General features: G+C 40.5%; 1 pseudogene; it reads left to right on the top strand.

The window, feature by feature from the left end:
• Positions 1–239: 239 nt before the first annotated feature.
• Positions 240–826, top strand: LOC129551932 (peptidyl-prolyl cis-trans isomerase A pseudogene; annotated as a pseudogene).
• Positions 827–13026: the final 12200 nt, after the last annotated feature.

Raw genomic sequence — 13026 nt, 5'->3', positions numbered from 1 at the left:
TCTAGTTTGGTCATAACTTTCCTTCCAAGGAGTAAGCGTCTTTTAATTTCTGCAATGGCTGCAATTACCATCTGCAGTGATTTTGGAGCCTTGGATCATGACAAACTGTGGAAAGTTCTCAGAGAGATGGGAATAGCAGACGATCTTACTTGTCTCCTGAGAAACCTGTATGTGAGTCAAGAAGCAACAGTTAGGCCTTGCAGATGCCGCCACCCGGGAGCCTCCCATGCTGTCTAGCCATGGTCAACCCCACCGTGTTCCTCGACATCACTGTTGATGGTGAGCCCTTGGGCTGCATCTCTTTTGAGCTGTTTGCAGGCAAAGTTCCAAAGACAGCAGAAGACTTTCGTGCTCCGAGCACTGGGGAGAAAGGATTTGGTTATAAAAGTTCCTGCTTTCACAGAACAATTCCGGAATTTATATGCCAGGGTAGTGACTTCACACGCCATAATGGTACTGGTGGCAAGTCCATCTATGGCGAGAAATTTGATGATGATAATTTCATCTTGAAGCATACAGGTCCTGGGATCTTGTCCATGGCAAATGCTGGCCCAAACACAAACGGTTCCCGGCTTTTCATCTGTACTGCTAAGACAGAGTGGTTGGATGGCAAGCATATGGTCTTTGCAAGGTGAAAGAGGGCATGAATATTGTGGAAGCCATGGAGCGCTTTGGGTCCAGGAATGGCAAGACCAGCAAGAAGATCACCATTACTGACTGGACAAATCTAATAAATTTTACTTGTGTTTTACTTAACCACCAGACCACTCCTTCTGTACCCCAGGAGAGCATCCCTTCACCCCCATCTGCTCGAAATATCCTATAATCTTTGTGCTCTCACTACAGTTCTTTGGGTTCCATATTTTCCTCATCCCCCTCCAAGTTTAGCTGGATTGCAAAGTTAAATTTATGATTATGAAATAAACACTAAACAATTAAAAAAAAGAAGCAACAGTTAGAACCCTGTATGGAACAACTGATTGGTTCAAGATCAAGAAAGGAGTATGTCAGGGCTCTCTGCTGTCATCCTGTTTGTTTAACCTATATGCTGAGCACATCATGAGAAATGCTGGGCTGGATGAGTTACAAGCTGGAATCAAGATCGGAGGGAGAAACATCAACAAGCTCAGATATGCAGATGATATCACTCTAAATGACAGAAAGTGAAGAGGAACTAAAGAGCTTCTTGATGAGGGTGAAGGAGGAGAGTGAAAGAGCCAGCTTAAGACTAAATACTAAAAAAACTAAGATCACAGCATCCGCCCCCATTACTGCATGGCAAATAGAAAGGGAAAAGGTGGAAGCAGTGACAGATTTCTTCTTTTTGGGCTTCAAAATCACTGTGGATGGTGACTGCAGTCATGAAATCAGAAGACAAATGCTTCTTGGCAGGAAAGTGATGATAAACCTAGACAGTATGTTGAAAAGCAGAGACATTACTCTGCCAACAAAGGTTCATATAATCAAGTCTATGGTCTTCCAAGTGGTCACATACAGCTGTGAGAGACAGACTGTAAAGAAGGCAGAATGCCAAAGAATTGATGCCTTCACACTGTGGTGCTGGAGAAGGCTTCTGAAAGTTCTATGGACAGCAAGGAGGTAAAACCAGTCAATCTTAATGGAGATCAACCCTGAATATTCTCTGGAAGGACTAATCCTGAAGCTGAAGCTCCATTATTTTGGTCATCTGAAGCAGAGTAATTGGAAAAGTCCCTGATGCTGGAAAAGATCGAGGGCATCAGAGGATGAAATGGCTGGACGGTATCACCAATGCAATGAACATGAACTTGGGCAAATTCTGGGGGATAGGGAGGGACAGGGAGACCTGGCATGCTGCAGTCCATGGGGTTGCAAAGAGTTGGACATGACTGGAACAACAACAGAGCTGGGAACGGAACCCTCACTTCCTAGCTCTTGCTAATTCACCAACTTGGGTTTTTTCCAGATATAAAATTGGGAAAGAAAATGTTTTCCCTGTGCGAGAGTTATCAGGTCAACAAAACCAAAGTTGCAGAGCAGTATCTATGGAGAAGTACCAGTTTGGGAATAACTGCCTTATGATAGATTCTATAGTGGGGACACGATTTGAGGTTAGAGAAGCCAAGGAACAGAGGTTTATTAAGTTAAACACTGGTTCTTTAATTATTCAGGGGCTGGTTTGCCATTTAGGCATAACTGGGTCTTCCCCCCACACCCAACCCCTTTTATAGCTGGCTTGCACTCCTAGTCTGCTCTTTGGCACCTCCACCAGAGGGCAGGCAGAGCGGGAAGAAGAGCATTGGTAACCTGTTTGATCAAAGAGTTGGAAGAAGAAAACTTAGACCACTACCTCAACTTAAGAGTTTTGGCGTCCTTCTAGATTTCAGTTATGAATGGAAACTGCCACCACAGAATAAACAATGCAGCAAAATGATCAGAACTGGAGACCAGGATTGCGTTGCACGCAGTCGCTTCAGTCATGTCTGACTCTTTGCAACCCCATGGACTGTAACTCACCAGGTTCCTCTGTCCATGGGATTCTCCAGACAAGAATGCTGGAGTGGGTTGCTATGACTTCCTCCAGGGGATCTTACTGATCCAGGGAATGAACCCATGGCTTTTATGTCTCCTGCATTGTCTGGCAAATTCGACTGAGCGACTTCACTTTCACTTTTCACTTTCACACATTGGAGAAGGAAGTGGCAACCCACTCCAGTGTTCTTGCCTGGAGAATCCCAGGGACGGGGGAGCCTGGTGGGCTTCCGTCTATGGGGTCGCACAGAGTCGGACATGACTGAAGCTACTTAGCAGCAGCAGCAGCAGCAGCACCACCTATACTCTCTATATTTTCACTCTGATTTTTCTGAATGATCAATATAAAGTGTTAAATCATTGAAAATATAACAAAAAAATGTGGAGAAATAGACAAGCAATAAACAAGAATAGAAAATTCACAAAAGGAATTCAACTGGCAATGAATATCAGAAAATGTTCCATTCCACAGGCAATTAAAGAAATACACATTTAAAGTAAGAAACTGCCACCTTTCTTCTGTCAAATTAATGAATATTAAAAATTATAATTATGTGCAAGGGTATGGTGAGACAGGCATTTTCATATATGATTAGTAGAAATGAAAAGTTGGTACCATCTTTCTGGAGAGAAATCTAACCATATAAGAGATTAATCTGACAGAAGAAAATCAGAGAAATTTCCTACTACTCAAGTGGGAACTAAAATCTGGTTCTTTTTCCTCTTATCAAGTGAGTCCTTACATGGGCAATACAGAATCATGATATATGATAAAAGAAAAAGCAAGCTTTATGCCACTTCTAGCCCTTGGCTGACTCAGTGGAAGGGAAAGATGAGAATCTCTACCCCGAGAGAGTAAGGTCTGTAACTGTTACCACTCCAGCAACAGAAGCAGAGCATCCTGACAGTTGAGAGAACTGGGAGCATCTGGATGTCTCTCAAGATCACAGGGGCTGCCTCAGACTCACAGGAGAGGAAAGCAGGGCTTTGTCTAGGTTTCAGAAGGTGTAACACATAATGCTGACCTGCATCCTATTGCGCCAGGCTTCCCAAGAGAGACAGAGAGAGTCAGGGGGAGACTGATTTTTATGGCACTATCCAGCAACCGAGGGTCTTACCAAAAATGGTCAAACTTGCAGTTGGACCACTTCTACACCCTCAAATTACATTACAAAAAGACAGTTGTGGTATTAAAGGTCACATACAACATTTGCCCCTAAATGCAAACTATTGCACCATAACAGAGTTCCTTGATCTTGTTTATAAATTAATACCTACTAGATTCATTTAATATAAGAGAGATCCTGATGGTGAATAGAAGTCTCATTATAATACAAATCTGCTTGGAAGACCTAAGCTCCACAAAAAGAGATTTTCCTGAGTTCTAAGTATACATTCAGTATAGTTTATAATATGGAGAAAATGAAAGCAGCTTAAATGTCTGATCAAGGGTGTGGTGGGTGCCTATTAACTATTTTATAAAATGGAAAATGCTTGTGAAAAAGAAGTGAAGATGCAGAATACAGAGGTTCTAGTTGAGGGTAAGTGACTCCCTCCTGTCTTTCCCACTGAATGGAGGTATAACATGGACAGAATAAATGACTGCTCTAAAAAGAAATGCAGTAGTTAGATTGGAAAAGAAGATGAGAATGTGAAACCCTGCTAATTCAGCAGGGAGTTTCCTGTGTTTTGGTTTCTTTTTTCCCCTTCCAGTATCTCCTAGTCTGGACTCAGGGAAGGCTGAAACCAGAACTGGGACCTGGTCCTGGACAGAGAGACTCCAGAAGCGTTTAGTTCTGGCCCAAGAAAAAGAAAGAGGCTCTCTAATGCTCAAAGAAGACAGAAGAAATCACCTAGTGTTTTAATTTTTTTTTCCATTTCTTTTTTTCCCATTTTAGGGGAAAAGTAATCTAGGAGTATCAGTGGTGGCAGCTGTCACTGTGACAGAAGCAAGGGATGACAGTGCCTGACATGCTGATGGAAAGGATGTTTATTGAGAGGAGAAACCAGTGTGGAGTTCCAGGGAGGGTAATCATGATGCCAGAACTGTAACTGTGGACGTGACATTGGCAAATTGCCTGTGAGAAGATACCATGTGAATATGTCACAGGTAGCTAGAAATGTAAATCTAGAACTCAGGAAAGAGGTCTGGGGTAGAATTATAAGTTTGTGAATCATCTGCATTTAGAAGTTATTTAAAGCTAAATACCCTAGACATTTTCTCCTATCTGAATAACAGTTAATTACTGAGATTTTCTTGCAGCATTCTTTAGTATCTGCTTCACTGCCAAAGTGAAAAATAAGACCATTTATTACAATACTAAACATGGATTCTCTCCAACCACTGAAAAAAGTACATAGGATTTTATTTGGTCCCAAGATTTGGGGCCTGGCTCCTAAAACAGCAGTGTTTAAGACTTTGCTTACAATATCCCTAAAATAACTTTGAAAAACTTTATATTCTCTAATATCTTTTAAAATTTGCATATAAATTTTTTCATCAAATTTAAATAATGGCAAAAGATGCGATTTGGAGTATCATAACTATTGATATGTTTCTTTTAATTGACCATTTAAAATTATTTATTTATTCATTTCCTTTTGTTCTGGCTGAGCTGGGTCTTTGCTGCTGCTCAGACTTTGTTCTCTACTTGCGGTGCATGAGCTTCTTATCCTGGTGGCTTCTCTTGTTGCAGATCACAGGCTCTAGGGCAAGGAGTTGCAGCACGTGGGCTCAGTAGTTGCGGTTCCCTGGGTCTGGAGCACAGACTCAATAGCTATAGCACACAGGTTTGTTGCTTCTCAGTATGTGGGATCTTCCTGGATCAAGGACTGAACCCATGTCTCCTGTACTGGCAGGTGGATTCTTTACCACTGAGCCATCAGGAAAGACCTTGTGCCATGTTTTGATGTTTGAAAAATCTTTGATTGATCATTATCAATTTTTTTCAATAAAAATCTGCATGCAAATTGATATATTCTCTGGTTCTATAAAGCTGTGTTACTTTTTCTTTTGTATTTAGTTATCATTACAGTTAATGCTAGTAAAGTCATGCTCAAAATTCTCCAAGCCAGGCTTCAGCAATATGTGAACCGTGAACTTCCAGATGTTCCAGCTGGTTTTAGAAAAGGCAGAGGAACCAGAGATCATGGGAAAAGCAAAAGCATTCCAGAAAAACATCTATTTCTGCTTTATTGACTATGCCAAAGCCTTTGACTGTGTGGATCACAATAAACTGTGGAACATTCTGAAAGAGATGGGAATAACAGATCACCTGACCTGCCTCTTGAGAAACCTATATGCAGGTCAGGAAGCAACAGTCAGAACTGGACATGGAACAACAGACTGCTTCCAAATAGGAAAAGGAGTACGTCAAGGCTGTATATTATTGTCACCCTATTTATTTAATTCATATGCGGAGTACATCATGTGGAACGCTGGGCTAGAAGAAGCACAAGCTGGAATCAAGATTTCCGGGAGAAATATCAATAACCTCAGATATGCAGATGACACCACCCTTATGGCAGAAAGTGAAGAAGAACTCAAAAGCCTCTTGATGAAAGTGAAAGAGGAGAGTGAAAAAGTTGGCTTAAAGCTCAACATTCAGAAAACAAAGATCATGGCATCTGGTCCCATCACTTCATGGGAAATAGATGGGGAAGCAGTGGAAACAGTGTCAGACTTTATTTTATGGGGTTCCAAAATCACTGTGGATGCTGATTGCAGCCATGAAATTAAAAGACGCTTACTCCTTGGAAGGAAAGTTATGACCAACTTAGATAGCATATTAAAAAGCAGAGACATTACTTTGCCAACCAAGGTCCGTCTTATCAAGGCTATGGTTTTTCCAGTGGTCATGTATGGATGTGGGAGTTGGACTGTGAAGAAAGCTGAATGCCGAAGAATTGCTGCTTTTGAACTGTGGTGTTGGAGAAGACTCTTGAGAGTCCCTTGGACTGCAAGGAGATCCAACCAGTCCATTCTAAAGGAGATCAATCCTGGGTGTTCATTGGAAGGCCTGATGCTAAAGCTGAAACTCCAGTACTTTGGCCACCTCGTGAGAAGAGTTGACTCACTGGAAAACACTCCGATGCTGGGAGGCATTGGGGGCAGGAGGAGACGGGGACGACAGAGAATGAGATGGCTGGATGGCATCACTGACTCGATGGACATGAGTTTGAGTGAATTCCGGGAGTTGGTGATGGACAGGGAGGCCTGGCGTGCTGTGATTCATGGGGTCGCAAAGAGTCGGACACGACTGAACGACTGAACTGAACTGACAGTTAATAAATGAAAGGGCTTCCCAGGTGGTTCAGAGGTTAAAGCGTCTGCCTGGAATGTGGGAGACCTGGGTTTGATCCCTGGGTCGGGAAGATTCCCTGGAGAAGGAAATGGCAACCCACTCCAGTACTCTTGCCTGGAGAATCCCTTGGAGGGAGGAGCCTGGTAGGCTACAGTCCATGGGGTCACAAAGAGTCGGACACGACTGAGGGACTTCAATTTCACTTTCAGTTTCACTTTCTGTTTCACTTTCACAGTTAATAAATAGATTAAAATGATCAAAGAACATAACACAAATAAGTGTTAAATGTGCAAAGTTAAAATTTTATTATAAATATATGCTTTAATGAGATAATAGGTCTTTTTTCCTTTTTTTGTGTATTAATTCAAGATTCTGTTATTTATTTACTACTCCAATAAGGGTATGATAAGCATGTGTTATTTTATTAGCTTTTCTAATTTTAAAGTTACACATATTTATGGTTTGCGTGGTTAGTTGCTCAGTCATGTCTGACTCTTTGTGACCCCATGGGCTGCAGCCTGCAAGGCTCCTTCGTCCATGGGGATTCTCCAGGCAAGAATACTGGAGTGGGTTGCCATGCCCTCCTCCAGCAAATCTTGCCAGCCCAGGGATCGAACCAAGTCTCCTGCTTTGCAGGTGAACAGGCGGGTTTTTCACCGTCTGAGCTACCAGGGAAGACTTCTTTATGGTTTAAACAGCATCAAATTGTCATAGAAGACATATAACAAATTATTACGTGCCTTCCCACCACTTCCTATTTTCAACAGGCAACTACTTCTATTTTTACCTCCATATGTCCAAATAACATACTTATATTGCTACTTGTTGATTAAAAAAGTTTTAGTCATTATTTATTGATACTCCCCTGAAGCAGATGAGGTTTTACTTTTTAAAGTTGAAATACAGTTAGTGTACAATATTATGTTGATTTCAGGTATACTACATAGTGATTTTACATTTGCATACATTATAAAATGATTACCATGATAAATCTAGGAATCATCTCTCTCCACACAAAGTTATTACAGTATTAGTGATTATATACCTTATTCTGAATATTACATCCTTGTGGCTTATTGATTTTATAACTTGAGATTTGTACCTCTTAATCTCCTTCACCTATTTCAACACCCTCTACACACCCTGAGGAGCTTCCCTGTGGCTCAGTGGTAAAGAATCTGCCTGCAATGCAGGAGACCCAGGTTCAATCCCTGGGTTGGGAAGATCCCCTGGAGAAGAAAATGGCAATCCACTCCAGTATTCTTGCCTGGGAAATCCCGCGGACAGAGGACCCTGGCAGGCTACAGTTCATTGGTTTGCAAGAGTTGTACACAACTTAGTGAGTAAACCACCACCACCACTACCACCACCTACCATGAAGAGGCCTTTTTTCAATTAGTGTATGCATTTGTGGCAGCAGAGGATGAGATGGTTAGATAGCATCACCGACTCAATGGACATGAATTTGAGCAAACTCCGGAAGGCAGTAAAGGACAGGGAAGCCCAGTGTGCCACAGTCCATGGGGTTACAGAGAGTCAGACACAACCTAAGAGACTGTACAACAACATGCATCTGTGGGCTAATATTACATATTGCCAGAATTTAGACATATATTTTGTTCTTTTCTATTTTAAAAAATAATTTATTTAACTGTGTCAGGAGTTAGTTTCAGATGTGGGATCCAGTTTTCCAAGCAAGGATGGAACCCAGGAGCCCTGCACAGGGAGTGTGGAGTCCCAGCCACTGTACCACTGGCGAACCTCTGAAAAAACTTATTCACATAAATAAGAAGATGGGGCTGAAAGGAGTTTTATTATAGCAATAACCTACAATTATTTGAACCTCTAAGAGTTATATAATTAAAATCACGTAGTAATAGATAATTAAAATTTATCTTTAATGAGTCACCGACTGACCACTCAATTAATTTCTCCTTTAATTTTGTGGAAAGTAAAGAAGTGAAAACCTCTTGAGTTTCAAAAGGATTATTATAATTATTCCTCTTGCTCACTGTCCACAGCAATAATTTGAATTGCCTGGCACTTCAGAAGTTCCTCTACCCCAAGGCAAAGATCTGTAACACCTCAGAGGGAGGGAAGTCTTTTTTTCTTAATGTGGGAGGTGGAGTGGATAGAGATTATGCAAGGGGAGGTGAGAAAGGAGAAAGGAGTGCAGTGAGGGGGTGTCCTCGAGCAGATCAGTTATAAGGAGAATGAAGGAAGTTGAAATCCAGAAGCTGGGTCCATCCAGTAATTCTGTCTTTTGGCTTTCTTATCCCTTAGAAGTCTTTGCACACCCTTACTTGGTTTAAACCAACTAGTATTTCCTTTCTTTCATTTTACGTTATCATGGGGGGAAAAAAGAGAGAGAGAGGAAAGAAAACATAAATCTGGAAATATTTTTTGAGGGTTATAGAAAAAGAGTCTGATCCCTAAGGATAAAGAATTCTCCAGGGAAGAGGGTGTGGTGAGGAGAAGGAGGAAGGAGAGGTTAAGTATTCATGCGTGGGACAGATAAGGAACTACTTTTACCCTATTCCCCCCAAGGTAGAGTTGAGGCCACTCCTGGAATCAACACTTTGGTATTGTATTTCATTTATTGAACGAACATTTTTTAGGCACTTTTCATGTCAGCTTCCCTGATAGCTCAGTGGTAAAGAATCTGCCTGCAATGCAGGGGACTCCAGTTTGATTCCGGAGTTGGGAAGATCTGCTGGTGAGATAAGCTACCCCCTCCAGTATTCTTGGGTTTCCCTTGTGGCTCAGCTGGTAAAGAATCCGCCTGCAATGTGTGAGACCTGGGTTTGATCCCTGGGTTGGGAAGATCCCCTGGAGAAGGGAAAGGCTACCCACTCCAGTACTCTGGCCTACAGAATTCCATGGACCATATAGTCCATGGGGTCGCAAAGAGTCGGGCACAACTGAGTGATTTTCACTATGTCAGCTTCTGTGCCAGGCCTCAGAGATACAACGACCTTTGAGGTCGTTTACATGACCTCAAATTAGGACCTCAATTGCACCACCACTCAGGGCTCAGGCTGTTCACGGAGGTGCTTTAGGCAGTCACCCTCCCTGCTTCCTACCAAATACTTCTCCACATTTTCGGATTTCTCCTCCCACCATCCCCTCTTCCTTATTACACCATCACCAAAAGTTACTGTCATCTCATTGTCTCCAAACACTATTCAATGCTTTCTACTGCAGACTGGGCCACACCTAGTGGGCACTGCAAAGAGATGCAATGAAGGGGTACCCAACATAACTCTTCAACCTCTCAGTAATTCGGGCAGGGCGTGGCACTGAGAACTAAGCATTAGGAGGCCACATTTGAGATACCTCTAGGCAACAAGAAGCTTTGAATATGCTGTACAAATATTTTCATACTTTTACTTGTATACTGATGTCAAATATGTTAGGAAACACTGGAAACTGATTAATCAAAGTATGGATCAACAGGTCCAAACGTGTTACCAGGAAGCGGAATCTGTCCTGCAGACATCCTTGATTTGGCAGATACAGTGCTGACAATTTAAAAATAATTTATTTTTGACATTGAAAATTTTTATTGTTCAACACAATATTACACACTTTGAACCTTATACAATATTTTAATCTACACAGAATTCATTACATGCATTAACCTTGTATAACATTCTTAACTTACTTGAATTTGGTTTGAACTCCCCAGAAGGTATATTATGTGCTTTGGAGCTTAGATAATAATTTCCATCACTTGGTTGTGGGAGAAAGCTACATGCTTCAACTTTCGTTTTCAGTATCTTGATGGTGGTGGTTTAGTCACTAAGCTGTGTCCAACTCTTGCGACCCAATGGACTGTAGCCCTCCAGGTTCCTCTGCCCATGGAATTTCCCAGGCAAGAATACTGGCATGGGTTGCTTATGTAGAAATTAAGTTCTTAGAATGATCATCATATTTAAAAAAAATAATAAGATAATACTTCCTGGATGCCCAAGTTCATGAAGATTCATCCTTGCTGTGCCTACTGTTTCTCCCTATAAAAGTACATTGTTTTGGGACTTGGGTTTTTCACAGAATTACACTGTGAAAATACAACTAGAAGAATTTCTAGTTACTCTAGAGAGTGGTTGTTGAAGTGCAAACAATAGTTACCTCTATTGTTTTAACTAGGATTGTTAAGGTTTCACAGATTTAAGATGCCAGTGACAACTGCAGTTTGAGAAAGGGAATTATGAATTAACAAAATTATGGAGGGGAAAAAAGCTTCTAAGTAAAACAAAAGTGTATCAAGAAAGGTTTTAACGTGGTTCTTTCTAGTCAAGTAAAAATAAAGTCTACTGTGAGTTTTTTACACTTTTTTAGCCTTTCTATTGTAAAACATAGCACTTTCAATGGCACTGAAAACAATCTGAACAACTGTCATAATTATCCCATTTTTAAGCTGCTCCATGTTGAATTTTTCTTTCCCAGGGTATTTATACATTGGTTATCTTAACATACATTTACAGAAGGCCTACTCTGTGCCAGGCATTATGCCAAGTACTGAGATAAACAAGATACAATCCTCTTCCTCTAAGAGATCTCAATATAGTACATGGACAACTGTACTACAGTGCTGTGATGAGGTATAATTCAGAGCAGAACGAAGAAGGCAGTGGGGCACCTACGGGAACGTACTGGAGGAACACCAAACTGGAAGAGTGATTAGAGGTGAAGACAGGAGATGGTGGCTGAGTCTTAAAGTACGAGTAAGAGTTTCCCAGATGAAAAAGTGAGAAAGCCATTGCAAGCAAGAGGAGCAGTACGTGCAGAGAAGTATGGTGAGAAAACAAGGTGCATTTAGGGAGCTAAATTTTGGTTTAGCATGACCAAGAAGTTAAGTTGGACGGTGCAACAGAGAGGATAAGGCTGAACAGAAGCACAAATGTCAGATCATAAAGAATCTTCCATGTCATGCTGAAGGTTTGAATTTTATTTTTAAGGCAATGGGAATTCACTGAAACCTTTTTAACAGAAGAGAGCTATAATTAGACTTGTATTTTTAAGGTCAGTAGTTTTTCACAGAATCAATATTGGAATAAAATAGTTGGGAGCTGATGGAATCATAAGAAATGATAATGGCATGAGCGTAGGTGGTGACAGTAAAGACAGAGAAAAGAGGATGAAACTGAAGATGTGTGGGACACAGAGCCAGTAAGACCTGATAACTGCATGGATGCGGGAAATGAAGGACCTTCTGGTCATGGTCACTATAAATACTTATGAAAATGTTTGATCTCCTTTATTGGTATAAAGTTCAGGTTAAAACAAGTAATACTCATTCTTACTTTTGAGTACTAAAACTTTATACTGAAATCTTTTCAGCCTCTTGAATGAAAAATATTCTGATGGTGTAGTCTCAATATTCAGTACATATTTTTCTGAATCATAAAACCACTATTGGCGAAAGAGGTGACAAAAAAAAATGGGGATGGGGATGTGGTTCTTTAGAAATGCAGCAATTTCACATTCCTCTCACCACAATCTACTACACCTGTTCATACACCCACCTCCTGTTATTATTAATAGCCCTTTGCTTTTTCAATTTTCCATTCAAACCAAGTTTTTAAAAAATAGGCTGACCACCAAACTCGGTGAGTCACTTTTAAAGTCATTCTAATGATTAGTGGAGTTTCGGTTCTCAAATTTGTTTTAAATAATGAGTTATCCAAATGTTAAAAAATTTGAGTAATACTATCAACCTTCTTAAATGAATCAGAAAAAGGCAAGGGAATTGTAACACAGTATGAATTTAAATTTAGGTCTCAAATCATGTATTATGGCAGGTGTGATTTAAAGGAAAGTGATCTCACTAGTGTCAACCTGCACACATTTTAATCAAATGGGAAAGGCACTGCTCAATGGATTTTATAGATACAAATGTAAAACATAATACTGCATTAGTTAGAAACAAATAGATACAGATATTAGTTGTAACATATAACATTGTTAGAAACTTTGCAAGTTTACTGAATAAGCTTATTATCATATGAAACATATTAGCACGTTTTTAATTTGAACTGTTTTTTTCTCTATAGGCCATTAAATTTAATGTTATATTGCTGTTGTTAAAATATTTAGAACTTGATTACCAGTGATGCTTAATGGTAGAACTCAAGAATTATGGGAAATAGAGCTTGGGAAATTCCTGACTCCACTAAGAATTCCATAAGAGTTATTGGACCTAACTCAA

Source organism: Moschus berezovskii, chromosome 3, assembly GCF_049115385.1.
Source record: "Moschus berezovskii isolate FMDL1 chromosome 3, NW_MosBer_1.0, whole genome shotgun sequence".
NCBI lineage: Eukaryota > Metazoa > Chordata > Mammalia > Artiodactyla > Moschidae > Moschus > Moschus berezovskii.
The sequence above is the reverse complement of the archived record's forward strand: the minus strand, read 5'-3'. Positions and strand labels throughout refer to the sequence as shown.